This window comes from Microtus pennsylvanicus, chromosome 3 (assembly GCF_037038515.1).
Source record: "Microtus pennsylvanicus isolate mMicPen1 chromosome 3, mMicPen1.hap1, whole genome shotgun sequence".
Lineage (NCBI taxonomy): Eukaryota > Metazoa > Chordata > Mammalia > Rodentia > Cricetidae > Microtus > Microtus pennsylvanicus.
In genome coordinates this window covers 128266990-128282877 of record NC_134581.1, presented here as the reverse complement: position 1 = coordinate 128282877, position 15888 = coordinate 128266990, and the positions used below count along the sequence as shown (strand labels likewise).

Here is a 15888-nt window from a genome sequence, read left to right as displayed (position 1 = left end):
GCCTGCTCTGCCTTGATTCTGGTTATAGGTCTAGAGGCAACTATTGGTGGGGCTTGAGGGACATCGAAATTGTCTTGCATTTCATTTCCTTTAGAAAAAGGTAAAAGGTGAAAAGGGGTTTCAAGGAGTGCTGACTGGCTGGATCCTGTAAAAGCCAGCACAGCTGCTCTGAGCTCATGACCACTGTGATCCTGTCATGTCAAGAGGACACTGTTTACGTAGGTCGTCCCTGACCTCTGGCTTGTCCAGTCTTCCTTTGCCCTCTTCTGTGATGCACCCTAAACCCTAGGGGAGGGGTGTAGATATAAATGCTACATTTGTGCTTGAGAACTTTCCTGCTACTTAGTCTCTGCTCTTTGACCTGTTAGGAAATTTTTTGTTAATCAGCATGCATTGTGCACAGTGTCCTGATGAGATCTGAGAGCTTCACTAATATGTTTGTAGAGAGATATGAATTCAAATGGCAGCTTTATAATATGACCATTGAGCAAAATAATAGTATTTGGCTTATCTCTGTGTCTTCTGTACTCCCTACTCAGGAATTCTTAGACAGATGTGCAATATAAAGCATATGTTTCTTACTCGTGTAACTGAGTAGACTGTGACTGTGCATTCGTTTCCCAGCTGCCAAGACCCAGATAATCAGACAAAACTATATTGAACTGAGAGTAGTATTTCCTCAGGTGAGATAAGCCCTTGAGAATGCAAAAAGTCAACTTCAATAGGGTCCTCGCACACATCACATCCCAAGTTTGTTACTCCCATATTGCAATGGGAAAGTGCTGTGATTATTAATTTTCTTCCCTTGAAATTGGAATGCTGAATAAAAAAGCATAATACAACTTAATGCAACTTTAGTTTGGCAATTTAACAGTTGATTTTGTGAGTAATTCCCAGTACAGGGGCCAGGGCTCGACTGTGTATCATTAAATGATTCTATCCAGCATAAATGTATTACATTGGAAATGGTCTTCCAAAGGTACCCATTTCAAATGCATCTGTGTAAATAAAATTATAGGTGCAAGTCACTTATCAGGAGCATGAGAAAGTGGCTTAGGAAAACAGACATGCTATTGTTTGCGTGCACAACTGTTTGGTCCACAGGATTTTCAGAATGTGTTTTATTGTAGCTGAAATAAGCACATACTTACATAAAGGTAAGTACCTTTAAAGGTATATATGCATATATATGTGTATGTATACATACATTAGACAGCTAGAGGGGTATTTTCTTATAACGGTAAGAATATACACTTGATCTCTGCTGCTGTTCAGAAATAACAGCACAACCAACACTAAACTTTGGGATCTCCTTAACACAAGGTGACTGAGTTCTCAGCAAAAAAGTGAAAAAACTTGAACCGAAGTTAGCCAAGCAGGCACAGTCTCACCTGCTAGTCTCCAGACCCAGGCAGAAGCATGAGCTCAGGGCATTTTGTCAGACTTAGGGAAAGGTGCACCAGATAGAACTGAATGGCACTACCTCTTGGTGTACTACACACCTTTAACAGTTGAAGTGCTTTCTAATATTCCTGAGAAAACATCCATTTTTAGGTATCATTTTTAACGATGCATCATCTGTTTAGAGTACAAAGGAAAGTCAGGGTCAAATACCAAGGAGAAACTACACAAACAAGAAAATAATTTCAGATAGACAATGTCTGAAAGAAATAAAAATAGAGCTAAATGTTTGGCACAGGCTAGGGCAACCAGTATGGTACCCCCTGAGATATTTGAAGTGTTGCATGAGTGGTGAGATGAAGTCAGATATGCATATATTTTCAAGGAAGAGTGTTTTATGCAGTAGGAGGCACTAAGTTAAAATACTGAAATGGGAATAAATAAAACTATTTAGAAAAAATGGTGACTCAGTAAAATAGAGACAAGTTGTTTCTGCAGAATTTAGGTGTTTGGGGATGTTTAGGTAAAGTGGATATTTTTTCACTATATATATATATTATAAGATGATACTGGAGAAATTTAAATAGGGAGCATCCTATCCTGACTTATGTTTTGATTATTGGTAATTGTATCATTACTCATTTAATGGGATGAATTACAGTGAGCAATAATGAACCAGGGAGCATCTTTGGAAATCCAAGGAGAGGATCAGACATCACAGGATGGAGGGAATCATTGTGATGAAGAGACCGTGTGCTCTCCACTTCTGCTGCAAATCAGCAGATCAGAAGGAATGCGTTGTAGCTAAGACTGGTTCAAGAATTCAGTGTATGTTGAGGGTTGAGCAGTGTGGGAGGGTTGCAGTTCTGTTCACACAGACACACAACACATACAAACAAATGTGAATACATACATGCACACACACACACACATATTCTGTCATCTTACATGTATGATCCATGGCTATCCTATGAGGAGAAAAAGAGAGTCTATTCTTTTAAAAAGGAAAGGAGGCTCTGTGGTATTGAAATGCTAATTTATTGTTAAAAGCCCTAACAATCTTGAAGAGATGTTATTACTGTAGTAAACACAATGGCCAAAAGTAATTTGGAAAAATATGATTTCATTTTATGGCTTATATTCTACCATGATGGGGGGCTGAGGAGAGTGCTTAATCATTAAAGACTAAGGCCACAACCACCAGCAAGGGAAGTCAGTATAAGAATGCAAGGCAGGAAACTAGAGGCAAGAACTGAAGCAGAGGCTGTGGAGGAAGCCTGCTTATTGGCTTTCTCTTCTTGACATGCTCAGCCTCCTTTCTTGTATAACCTAGAACCACCTGCCTACGGTCAGCACCACTCACACTTGGCTTGGCCCTTCCACATTGATCGTTAATTAACCAAATGGTTATTAGACTTGCCTAAAGCACAATTTTATAGAAGCTTTTTAGATTGCCTCTTCCTAGATATCTCTAACTTCTGTCAAGTTCACATAAATTAATCAGTACATGAACATAAAAACTATAGGCAAATCTCATAAGAATTTTTGAAACAGATAAACATGGAATCCAGACACACATCTCACTGGAAGAAATGATTGACTTTATTTCTACTTGAATGCTCTTTTATTTTGGAAAAAAGAGCACATAGCTTTTTAAAAATTACAATCTTTTAATAATCATTTTAATAAGCTAATAATTTATTTGTACTATAGTTCATTTGTGGTTATTTATTATGCTAATAAACTAACACCAAAGCTAGTAGATATTTTCAAATCTCATTCAAGTCAGAGTTGATCAAGAATTTGATAAAAATGTTGGAGCCCATTTGCACATTTACTAAAATTGAACATAGGTGTGCAGCTTGAATACCTACACTACATTAAAGTCATTAGATAAGGCACAGCCTTAGAATTATATAGAGAAGCTGGTGCTAGGACCTCTCATATGAGTGTACAGAAAGAATAATTATTCTTTGTTTTGATTTTTTTGTTTATTAAAATAGATTCTTTTCTCATACAAAATGTCTTGATTACAGTTTTTCCTCCCTCTACTCCTCCCCATCCCCTCTCCTACCCCCGACTTCTAGAATCACTCCTTTTTTTTTTATTTCATTAGAAAAAATCAGGCTTTTGGTAGATAACAAAGATGACAGAATAAAACGCATTAAGATAAAACAAATATCATTGCACCAAAGCTGGAGGAGGCAAGCCAACAAAAGGAAAAGAGCCCAAGATAAGGCACTAGAATCAGACCCACTTGCTCACAAACTCAGGAGTCCCATAAAAATACCAAACTGAAAGCTATAATACATGTACAGGGGACTTGATAAAGATCCAGACTGCCCTGTGTTTGCTGCTTTAGTCTCTGTAAGTTCATATGAGTTTTGCTCAGTTGATTTAGAAGACCTTGTTCTCCCGGTGTCTACCAATGGCTCTGACTCTTATACAAGTTTCACCTCTTCTTCTTCTTCCTCTTCCTCTTCCTCTTCCTCTTCCTCTCCTTCTCCTTCTCCTTCTCCTTCTCCTTCTCCTTCTCCTTCTCCTCCTCCTCCTCCTCCTCCTCCTCCTCCTCCTCCTCCTCCTCCTCCTCCTCCTTCTCTTCTTTCCCTTCCTTCCTCTTCTTTTTCTTCCTCCTCTTCCTCTTCCTCCTCCTCCTTCTTCATTGCCTGAGCTCTGAGGGGAGAGAGTTCATGGAAACAACCCACTTAGAGATGTGTGTTCCAAGGTTTCTTTCTTTTTCTTTTTGTCTCTCTGACTTTGTAATTTTCTCTCTCTATGTAATGTCTGGCAGTGGGTCTCTGTATATTTTCCCATCTGCTACAGGAGGAAGGCATTCTGATGATGACTAAGTGAGGCACCAATCTATATCAGAATATCATTATGATTAATTTTATTTCTTTTTTTCAGACCAGTGGGTTTTGCTTTTCCCTTAAGTCTCTGGGCTATCTAGTCTCTGGTTCTTTGTCACCTGGTATCAGGTATGGATTCTGTCTTGTGAAGTGTAAAATAGAATAGAGTAGAGGTGGGTAAAGGCATGAATAGGAAGATCAGGTGGGGAAGGTTAAGATAGAGTTTAGGGATGGAATATGGGGAAAGACAGTTAGAATTGAGGGGCATTTGAAGGATGGTATGAATTCCAGTGAAATGGAGACTACCTAAAATATAAAAAGGTGATCCTAATAAAGTCTCCTAATAATGGGGTGACAGAGTTACAACTGGACATCTCCTGTCACAAAACAAGTCCTCCAGTACCGGGACTGGATTGCATTCAATTGAGCTGTTGACCGATGGAGTCCCATGGAAATCCCCAAACAACCCAGATTGTTGCAAAGTAATGGGTTGCCTTCTACAAACTGTCTGCAGGTCCCATTGCCAAGGACAACAGTTATACAACTCACTGAACGTGGAGAAGTAGGGCTGGTGCCAATACAGAGCCCTTGACGTACAATGTATCCTGCCTGCAAAACAGGCTTGCACAATGATGGTGCAGAACTGTGGAAGTGACCAGCCAATGTCTGCTTGACTCCCGGTATTTTCATTCATCCATTTCAATTCAAAGAAAGGAAACCTGACTACTTGTTCAAGAATGATAAAACACTATTTTTATTTGTATCTCTATATATTTAAAAATTTGTAAAGAAGTTTTGTTACTTAAATAATTTGAAAGTATGAGTTTCATTTACAATCAATATATAGAGAAATATAAAAGCAGTGAAATTTAAATGTCTTTATAAAGGGCATGGGCCAAACAAAATATACTTATTTAAGTACAAATAAAATAAATATAGAGATAAAAATTAATTTTATACAAGAAGTTTAGGAAAAATTAGAAAAAAGATAAATGTATAATATTCTGGTTGAATTTACCAAAATTTTTTAAAGAAAAACAAAACCTATATTTGAAATTTTTCCTATTTGAAATAAAATATTAATGGAGCGTATCTCTTCTACTTATGTGCATATGCATTTTCAGTTCACCCATATGAATGATTACATAGTAACAAATGGCTGACTCTAAAGGGAGGTGTTACTGACACAGGATGCTGCAATCATGTTTTCTGTGATTAGATATTGAGGACTTTAGATTCCTGTTTTTTTTTATCCCCCGAATTTCAAGTTGTGTTTAGGTTTTCTGGATTGAACTTTTAAAATGACATCAGACATGTGATTTTCAAAGTTTTCTCTTAGTAGATGACTTTTCTTAGATTTTAAAAACTGTTTTGCTAAGCAAAGCTTTCACATTTTTTATATTCTAGGATTTGCTTTTTTGTGTTTTATTTTTTAAAATTTCATTTGTAATAATGTTTCATCTAAAGCTAAAGATAAAAGTGGCTGAACACAAGACGGGGACTTTGAACATGATTAAAGTCTCATGATGTGGGTGGTGCTTCAGTGCTAGATAGCTTCATTCCAATTCAAATAGCGAGCTTGAAAACCAAGCAGATTGTCAGGTTTTGACAAAAGCTATTGGTGCATTTAAGCAAGAAAACAAAAGCAGAGAAATAATAACTGCAGAAATATTTCTATGAAATTATTTATTCATATGTGTATGTAAATATATATCCATATATATGTATCTGTGTGTGAGTGTGTAAGTGTGTGTGTGTGTGTGAGTGAGTGAGATATGGACAAGGGGCTTACTTTAGTTCATAATTCCAAATAATTCTAGGTTCTGCATTCAAACCAGTGCATGTCTAAATCATATGATTTATAGGATAAAAATGGAGAAAATACTTTTGACTTAATATATATAGGCATTAGGATTTCAGAATTAAAAAAGAAATACTAGATATTTAGAATATTCTGTAAATTTTAAGTCACAAAAATCACCTTGAAAAATACTAAAGGACAATTAAAAAAATCACAAAATTTTTGAGATGAAGCTGAAGTCGTAATTAGAGGGGATGTTATATTTACTGTTTTTTAATTTCAGGAAAAGGTTTATGAAAAATCTCAGCTTTCCATTTACTATGTGTGACATTTTTAATAAAACATGAAGGAAATAAATGACATAGATAGCAAAAAATCAGATAATCACAAGATTTTATTAAATATTATCTAACCATACCTCACAATAAATAAAGATATTGTACCCCAATATTGTCTTAGACTTTTTTTCTGTTTCTGGGACAAAATACTCTAATAAAAACAATGCAAAAGGTTTTCTTGCAGGCAGAAAAATTATAGGTTATAGTTTATCATTATGTGGAAGTCAGTTCATCAGGAACTTAAATGCAGCTTTTAAATATTTTTAAAATACTTAAGTTTGTTAAATATTGCATCTACAGACAAGGGTAGAGAGCAATACATTGACAGGTTCATGTTTACTAGTGCTCAGCTTGCTTACAGCTCTCTTATACAGACCAGGATGCTCTTCTCAGATACAGGTCCCACCTACAGAAGGAAGATCTCTTAACAGCTGTGAAGATAACACCGCACAAACATCCTCACAAGTCAGTGCCGTCTAGGCAATCATTCACTGATGTTCCCTTCTGAGGTGGTTGTAAAAGATGATCACAATCCACTCTTTACCAACTTGACACACAAACACATCACTTTTAAGATATAATCTTTAACCACTTTTCGCTAAAGTCCCATGCTTTTCTCACAATCTAAAATATAGTCTAATTTTAAATTCCCCACAGTCTTTGAAGATGCCTTCACCTCTTAAGTCTCCTGTTAGCTGATGTGAAATCAAGTTTTATAAATAAAGTTTATACACACACATATGGTATAGTGACATAGGATAAACATTTCAGTTTCAAAATGAAACTGTCGAGGTCCAAGGAATGATCAAACTAAACACCAGATTCAAGCAGCAAAGACGAATCTAGCAGCTTTGTCTTTTTGGCTGGAACTTATGATGAAAAAATATGCTAAGCTTCAAAGGGTGAATTATCACTACCCCTCCAGCTCTGCAATCTGCTGGGCATTTATCTTTTCTTTGAGGCTTATGATGACTCCATTTTACACCTGCAGTTCATGTTGTTAGATATCTCATGGTTTTCACATTTAACTGTGGTCCGTGCATTCTCACACAGTGTTCAAATTTGCATTGCAGTGAAATTCTATGATATGTTTTTTTTCTATTATTTAAGCTACAGATGTTTTTCCTTCCTTCCTTCCTTCCTTCCTTCCTTCCTTCCTTCCTTCCTTCCTTCCTTCCTTCCTGTCTTTCTTCCTTCCTTCCTTCCTTCTTTCTTTCTTTCTTTCTTTCTTTCTTTCTTTCTTTCTTTCTTTCTTTCTTTCTTTCTTTCTTTCTTTCTTTGAGACAGGGGTTTTCTGTAGCTTTGGAGCCTGTCCTGGAACTTCCTTTGTAGGCCAGGCTGGCCTCGAACTCACACAGAGCTCTGCCTGTCTCTGTATCTCGAGTGCTGGAATTAAAATTGTGCACCGCCCACAACCACACAGTGATGTTTCTATTTCTTTAGTCTTTTACTATCATAAAATCATTTGAATCAGGTAGTTTGTATTCCTACTAGAGCAGTGGTTCTCAATCTTTCTGATGCTGTGATATTTTTTTTTCTGTGATAATGGTTTTAATTAGTGGGCAGTTCTTTTCTGCTGTTGTTAACACAGTTTACTGTTAAGAATTTCTGAATTAGGGGCTGGAGAGATGGCTCAGTGGTTAAGAGCACTGATTGCTCTTCCAGAGGACCTGGGTTCGGTTCCCAGCACCCACATGGCAGCTCACAACTGTCTGAAAATGCAGTTCCATGAGATCTGACACCTTCACACCAAAAAACATAATAAAGTTAAATAAATAAATAAATAAAAGTTAAAAAAAAAGAATTTCTGAATTAAATAGTTTCCATTATCTAACAAAAGTATAATGCAGGTATTTACTATAAAATTACAGTACAAAGAAATGGTTTGATAACAAAGTCAAGAATGAGAAACTTTTAGAAACGACACAGACTTTACAGACTAGTAATGAGAAGTTGGCTGAAAGGACTCAATACATTGAAAATGATCATAATAATGTGACAGGCAAAATTCACTCCATGTCAATGGGTTATGAAATAAAATGGTAGTGATAGATTATCTGAAAGAATTCATACTATTGAAATTGACAATCAAAATCTGTTAAAAAGTTATGACAAGATAGTAGGTAGAACATCCCTCCTGGAAGGCTCTACACACCATCCAAATAAAATCTGAGGATGGGAAGATATCATTAATGGAAAAAAATTCAAAACTTGGAATCACATGTGCAGAATAAAAGCCAGAAATTAATTGATTTGATGAAGTAATTAGAAATATTCACAGGTCCAGAGACTCAGACTTTGTTTTTTTTATTTTTTTATTCTTTTTAAAATTTATTTATTTATTAAGGATTTCTGCCTCCTCCCCGCCACCTCCTCCCATTTCCCTCCCCCTCCCCCGATCAAGTCCCCCTCCCTCATCAGCTCGAAGAGCAATCAGGGTTCCCCGACCTGTGGGAAGTTCAAGGACCGCCCACCTCCATCCAGGTTTAGCAAGGTGAGCATCCAAACTGCCTAGGCTCCCCCAAAGCCAGTACGTGCAGTAGGATCAAAAACCCATTGCCATTGTTCTTGAGTTCTCAGTATTCCTCATTGTCCGCTATGTTTAGCAAGTCCGGTTTTATCCCATGCTTTTCAGACCCAGGCCAGCTGGCCTTGGTGAATTCCCGATAGAACATCCCCATTGTCTCAGTGTGTGGGTACTCATGATCCTGAGTTCCTTGCTCGTGCTCCCTCTCCTTCTGCTCCTGATTTGGACCTTGAGATTTCTGTCCCGTGCTCCAATGTGGGTCTCTGTCTCTGTCTCCTTTCATCGCCTGATGAAGGTTAATATTCAGGAGGATGCCTATGTGTTTGTCTTTGGATTCACCTTCTTATTTAGCTTCTCTAGGATCGTGAATTATAAGCTCAATGTCCTTTATTTATGGCTAGAAACCAAATATGAGTGAGTACATCCCATGTTCCTCTTTTTGGGTCTGGCTTACCTCACTCAGGATAGTGTTTTCTATTTCCATCCATTTGTACGCAAAATTCAAGAAGAGACTCAGACTTTGTAAAAGACAGTGATAAAAAGATTTGGATTGATTGAGAAGCTTGTCAGAACTGATACACAAGGAGAGGAGGTGCAGGCAAAAGACAATAGTAAAGATTTAGCATCACCAGTACCTCTCAGAGTCAGAGATGACTTACCAAGAGTTTTAGCTACTTATCCTGTTACTGCCTCTGAAAAGCCAGAAAATACTCAATACCCAAAAGGATATACAGAATGTAAATGGGAACCTATATGTATGGAAGATCTAAAAGATATTAAAGAAGCAGGAGTATCTTATGGCATGCATTCACCATATGTGGGGGAGTTGGTAAAGATAAGGGACTCAAGAAATAGCACATGATTGGCTTTAACTAGTCTCAGTTGTACTAGACCATGATCCACAGCTTCAGTGGAAGGGTTTTTGGAGAGAAGAAACTAAGGCCCTTGCATATAAAGGTAAAGTCAAAGGTTTTGAGGCCTGCCAAGATAAACTTCTTGGTGAGGGACCTTATGCTGATCTGAATAGTCAAGCTACATACAACGAACACATATTGTCCTTATGCCATAGAGCAGCCTTAAATGCTTGAAAAAAGATTCAAGAACAAGAAAAAAGAATAGAATCATACACTAAGGTTATACAAGTCCCCAAAGAACCCTTTAGTGATGTTTTTGACAAAGATTTAACTAAAGCTGTGCAAATAGGAGTAGCAGATCCAGAAGGGAGATGAGTCCTCATTGAATCTCTAACTTTTGAAAATGCTATCTTAGAATGCAAAAAGATATTTGGGACCTTAAAGGTCAGATCAGCACCAATGGATGAATGGATACTACATACAGCCAATATTCAGTTATTTGGCCCTATGCCAATATTTTATAAGTTAGTCATGGAATATGATTTGTAAGCACTTTCCTGAGTCTCTAGTTCACCATTACATGGACAACATTTTGGTAACTGATTCAAATGTAGATACTTTAGAAAGAATGTTTGAGAAATAAAGGAAATTTTGCATCTTTGGTGATTACAAATTGACCCAGAAAAAATACAAGAGGAGAGTCTATCAGTAATCTAGGTTACAAAATAGATTTACAGAAAATTAGAACACAAAAAGTACAAATTAGAAGAGATTGCAGACTCTTAATGATGTCCAAAGATTCCTAGGAGACATTTCCAATCTATGGCCCATTTCTGGCATCAACCTGATCAAATAATTCATTTAAACAAAACCTTAGATGGTGACAAAGACTTAAATAGTACCAGGGAATTGGCCAAATCAGAGACAGAAGTGCCTTTGATTGATGAGAAATTACAGAAGGCACATGTGGATCATGTGGATCTGAAGCGTAACTGCGTTCTGGTCATAATAACCTAAATAGTCCCATACAGGAATTTTAATACAGAGGGAAGATATTATCTTAGAATGGATCTTTTTTTATCACATAAACCCTGTAAAAAATTGAAAACTTTCATGGAAAAGGTCTTTGAATTAATTATGAAAGGAAAATTGAGCCTTCATCATTTAGCAGGAATAGACCCAGAAGAAATTATAGGAACTTTTAATCATGATGAAATTAACAAATTATGGGAAGACAGTCAACTCTGGCAAAGAGCTTATACTATTTTTTTTGGAGAGATTAATAACAACTATCCCAAAAGTGAGAGAATTTGACTTATAAAGAGAGCTAATTGCATTTTTCCCCACACTGTATTGAACACACCAATAATTAGAGCCTCTACATTCTATACTAATGAAAATAAATCAGGAAGGGCAGGTTACAAATCAGAATATTTATGTAAAGTGGAACAAAGCCCTTATGATTCTGCTCAATGTTTGGGGATTTTATTAGACTACCTCCTGATCAATAAATCAAATGTAGGTTTCTCATGTCTGACATAAAGGTATTGATCTTTGGGAACAAGGGGAAAGTAGCTCTCTTGGTATCTGAATGTAATATGCAAGCTGGAGAAAAATCCATTGATTGTCCTACCTATTTGAAATAGGTAATAAGGACCAAGCTGGTAAAATATTCCTTATGATGGAGTGAGCACTTTTATCTTGTGGATAAAAAAATCCAAGAGCTAGCTAATTGGATTTAAGTCTAATCTACTCAATAGGAAGAAATTTATGCATGATGTTATAAACCTACCCAACTACTCATGACGAAGAAAGGCATAGATGGATCCTAGAGAAGAGCCCAGTAATTGTCAGTTTCCTAAACAAATATAATTTCTAGCTTTATTTTATGGAATTATTTCATGTCTACAGATAAATGTAGCTCTCATCCCTCATGAAAGAAACATCTCTTTTACAACAGATGAAGGTGGTAACAGGGATCCATATCTGGCCAATGCGCAGAATATTTGTGACTTTGGAATTCAGAGCCTCAGTTAAAACATCTGCACCTTAGGATGAGTGAAAATTAAAGAAGAAATAGCTGAAAGATTAGATAAAAGGAATCCAGGGACTAGCATGTAAAATGAAAAAAAATATTTTAAATAAAAAAGAACAGCAGGGAAAGGATATCTGGAGATAGATAGTGTGTCCTTGGCTCTCAATAATATTGTTACCTAAACAAAATCAATATAATGGCAATACAAACTGACATATCAATAAAGGTTGTGGAAATTTCACAAGGCCCTATCATTAGTTAAATAGTTTCAGGAAAGCAGTGACTGCTAAGAGAGGAAGGATTAGTTTTCTCCATGAAAAAAAGCTCCTTCATAGGTTATCCTATTCTTAGTCATCAGCCTTAAACTCAAGTAAATGCACATAGTAGCAAATGGGCTGAGTAGACCGTGTGTGTCTGTAATTAAGGAAGAAACGGGCATGGAAAGGATACAGGAAGACTTGGAGGTGAGAGAAGAAAGAGTGAATACAGTACTTGTGTGAAACGTTCAAGAAAAATTCAAAATTTAAATAAAAGAGATTTTTACACCAGGAGATATTCTGTTTCAGTGTCAAGATGTTAAAGGGATGCCTGTCGGTCATGCGCCGTGAGTGGCAATCCTCATTCACTGCTGTGTGTCAGTGTAGAGACATACTTTTCAGACATGAGGACACTTAAAACTGTGTTGCATCAGGCGATGAAAGGAGACAGAGACAGAGACCCACATTGGAGCACGGGACAGAAATCTCAAGGTCCAAATCAGGAGCAGAAGGAGACGGAGCACGAGCAAGGAACTCAGGACCGCGAGGGGTGCACCCACACACTGAGACAATGGGGATGTTCTATCGGGAACTCACCAAGGCCAGCTGGCCTGGGTCTGAAAAAGCATGGGATAAATCCGGACTTGCTGAACATAGCGGACAATGAGGACTACTGAGAACTCAAGAACAATGGCAATGGGGTTTTTGATCCTACTGCACGTACTGGCTTTGGGGGAGCCTAGGCAGTTTGGATGCTCACCTTACTAGACCTGGATGGAGGTGGGTGGTCCTTGGACTTCCCACAGGTCAGGGAACCCTGACTGCTCTTTGAGCTGATGAGGGAGGGGGACTTTATTTGGGGAGGAGGAGGGAAATGGGAGGCGGTGGCGAGGAGGAGGCAGAAATCCTTAATAAACAAACAAATAAATAAATAAATAAATAACTGTGTTGCATTTCCTTTATGGTATATCACATAATACATGCCGTGCCATAAACTTTTTTTTCTTTGTCTGTTTTCTTTCTCTGTCCCTTCACCACTCAGATTTGCTGATATACAAATAGAAATTTCCATTCAAAGCACCTAAACTGTTTTGCCTTTCACTCTTTTCAGGATCCAGCCTTGATGGGTTCATAAGGTCCAGGGTTGGGGCATGTAGATTAGAAATGTTAGGCAGAAGAAAACAGTACAAAAGAAAAGACAGAGACACACGATAGAGTCAGGAGGGCAGCCCAGTGAATACTGAATCCACCCACATTTATTTTTCATAGGCTTATATACCACAATCCAAAGAGGAGTGGGAAGAAAAAAAAAGACCTCTTTACCAAAATGCAAGAAACAAACAAAGTTATCACCTTCTCAAATGCCCAAAGCATCAAGTAGCCACACCCTGGGTCAAACCTCCTGTCAATAACCTCGAAGGAACAAGAATAGGCCTGAACTCTCTGACCTTTGGGCACCAACATATTCCCACTAATTTATTATTTAGGCCTGACTTCTACTACAGAATATACTACTGTGCCTGCCTTAGGATGTCTTCTTCCACCTTTCAAACTTACCTGTAATCAGTACATACATCTGTCAGGGATGTGCTCACTTAGATTGCTTGTACACCTAAGAAACCAAACTTTACAAACAGATTTAAATATTTGTTCATTAAACAAGTTTAAAAAACACTACATGATCTAGAAGGAATATTATCAGTAGGCATCAGTCTCTAGACAGAGATATTTTTATGTACTTAAAACAATGACTGTCTAAAAAGCAAAAGTTTTGTATGATGGAAAAGCATTGATTCTCAGTTTATTGAATTAATCTATAAAATGTTATAGCCTTTATATTATTGGCAACTATATTTACTTTTTAAATAAAACCATTTTCAAAATAATTTAATCCTAGCATTATTATCGTTGCAAATGTTAGAAAACGATTTTAATGAGATCATTTTATTGACTCATCGCATTTCTGCCGTGCAGCTTGGCTACTTTATATCTGATGAATTTATTCTATTTTAATAAATTTTAAAAAGAAAAATGTTTCATTTGGTTACATAGGAAATATTATAGGTTTGTATATAGGAACACTATTATATAATCAATGGTATGGTTTTTATTATAGCAACTATCCGTGGCATATTAATTTTATGAAGAAAAGATTTTATTCCTCTCATGCTTCATAGGTTGAACATTGCTTAGCTTGTTTAGGGAAGATGATGTCATGGTAAACTGTCATGCCAGTCACAGGTGTACAGAATGAGCAATCTAACCTCCAATTAACAATCAGAGCAAGACTGCAGTCCTGACAGAGCTGTTGGCTCTGCTTCACCTGTTGGTATGACGCTCCTCTTCCACAGTATGTGACAAGACTATTTTCATTTCTGTTAATTCTCATGAGGGACTCCTCAAATCCAAACATTTTGTGAATAAGTCTTTCCTTTCTGATTTTCCCAGCGTTTCTCTAGTCATTCAGACATCTTATGGTGCTCGACCGGAGTGGTTGCCCATTTGGTTAGATCCTCTGTACAACCAGCATGTTAGATATTTCCAAGTTCTCTGCTGCCATGTAATGAATAAAGTTAAAACTATTAGGAGTACAATGATTAATATTACATTACAGCTCCTGTGAGTTATACCCTTGGGAGAAGCTAACCCGTTAGTGTAACTAGTTAAGCTAGAAGTTTAGGACTCTGAGCATTTCCACTTCCTTCCCTGGTGACTGGGAACACAGCATTTGTATCTAGAGTAACCTGCAGGCTTAGAAGGAAGGTGGAAGTGCTTGCTTGGCAGAGGCACCATGCTACCTGAATTTCCTTGCTTGGCAGAGGCACCATGCTACCTGAATTTCCTTGCTTGGCAGAGGCACCATGCTACCTGAATTTCCTTGCTTGGCAGAGGCACCATGCTACCTGAATTTCCTTGCTTGGCAGAGGCACCATGCTACCTGAATTTCCTTGCTTGGCAGAGGCACCATGCTACCTGAATTTCCTTGCTTGGCAGAGGCACCATGCTACCTGAATTTCCTTGCAGCCCAGCGGGGTGACTGGTGACTGCTGGCACCCAAGTGGGAAGGAATTTTTTTCTCTGGGACTGGTGTAGTGACCTAGCCCCTTTCCCCTGCATCTCTAGAGGTAAAGGCATAAACAGTTAATCTCTTGAGCTATGATCTTGTGTTAATTGAAACCAAGGTGAAGGGTAAAGAGAGAATATTAATAGCTTGTTAGGTTAGAGCAAAGGGCCAGTAAATTACACCTTCCTGAGTCTGCTGCTAGAGAATTTAGGTGGGTTCATCAGTAAGAGATTTTGATGTTAACCACATCAACAAAATTATGAAGTGCTTCAAGGATTTTTATGTCATGCTTGCACAGGGGCCAAGCTCATTTTCTCTGCTTCGGTCTAGTTTTCGTGTCCATGCTGCCAAAGCTAGGACTCACTTGTAACTCTTTACTGCTACAGATTTTCTGCATGGCGTATCTCTTCCTATGGCGTGCATTGAGCTGCAAGAGCACAGAACCACAAGCGTGAAGCAACAGACTTCTGTCCCTTGCTTGGAGGAAGCTGCTGCCTTCCCAGTCTACAAAACAATCATTATTTGTTATCCCAGTGTCATTGGCTCAGAGGAATAAACACAAGTAATTACTTTCTCAAGGTCTCATAAGCCTATACTTTCTGTGTCATCCCGGCTACATTATCACATGGACCTTGGGCTCTTTCTCCAAGCTTATTTAAATTGCCAATTGATTGTAGCTCTTTAGTTTCACAGAGATGAGGCCCATTATGTTCCTGTGTGATGGAAAAGAATGCTTTGAATTCCCAGTCCCTAGATTTTAGA

At 37.7% G+C, this 15888-nt stretch overlaps 1 protein-coding gene and 1 non-coding gene across 3 annotated transcripts in view; one reads left to right on the top strand and one right to left on the bottom strand.

Annotated features, from left to right (window-relative positions):
- Window positions 1-15888, top strand: part of Sntg1 (syntrophin gamma 1) — a 396311-nt gene that overhangs the window by 137599 nt on the left and 242824 nt on the right. The gene's annotated exons all lie outside the window — the stretch shown is intronic.
- Window positions 15380-15482, bottom strand: LOC142847409 (U6 spliceosomal RNA). Its single transcript, XR_012910170.1, has one exon. It is a non-coding gene; the product is annotated as a U6 spliceosomal RNA (small nuclear RNA).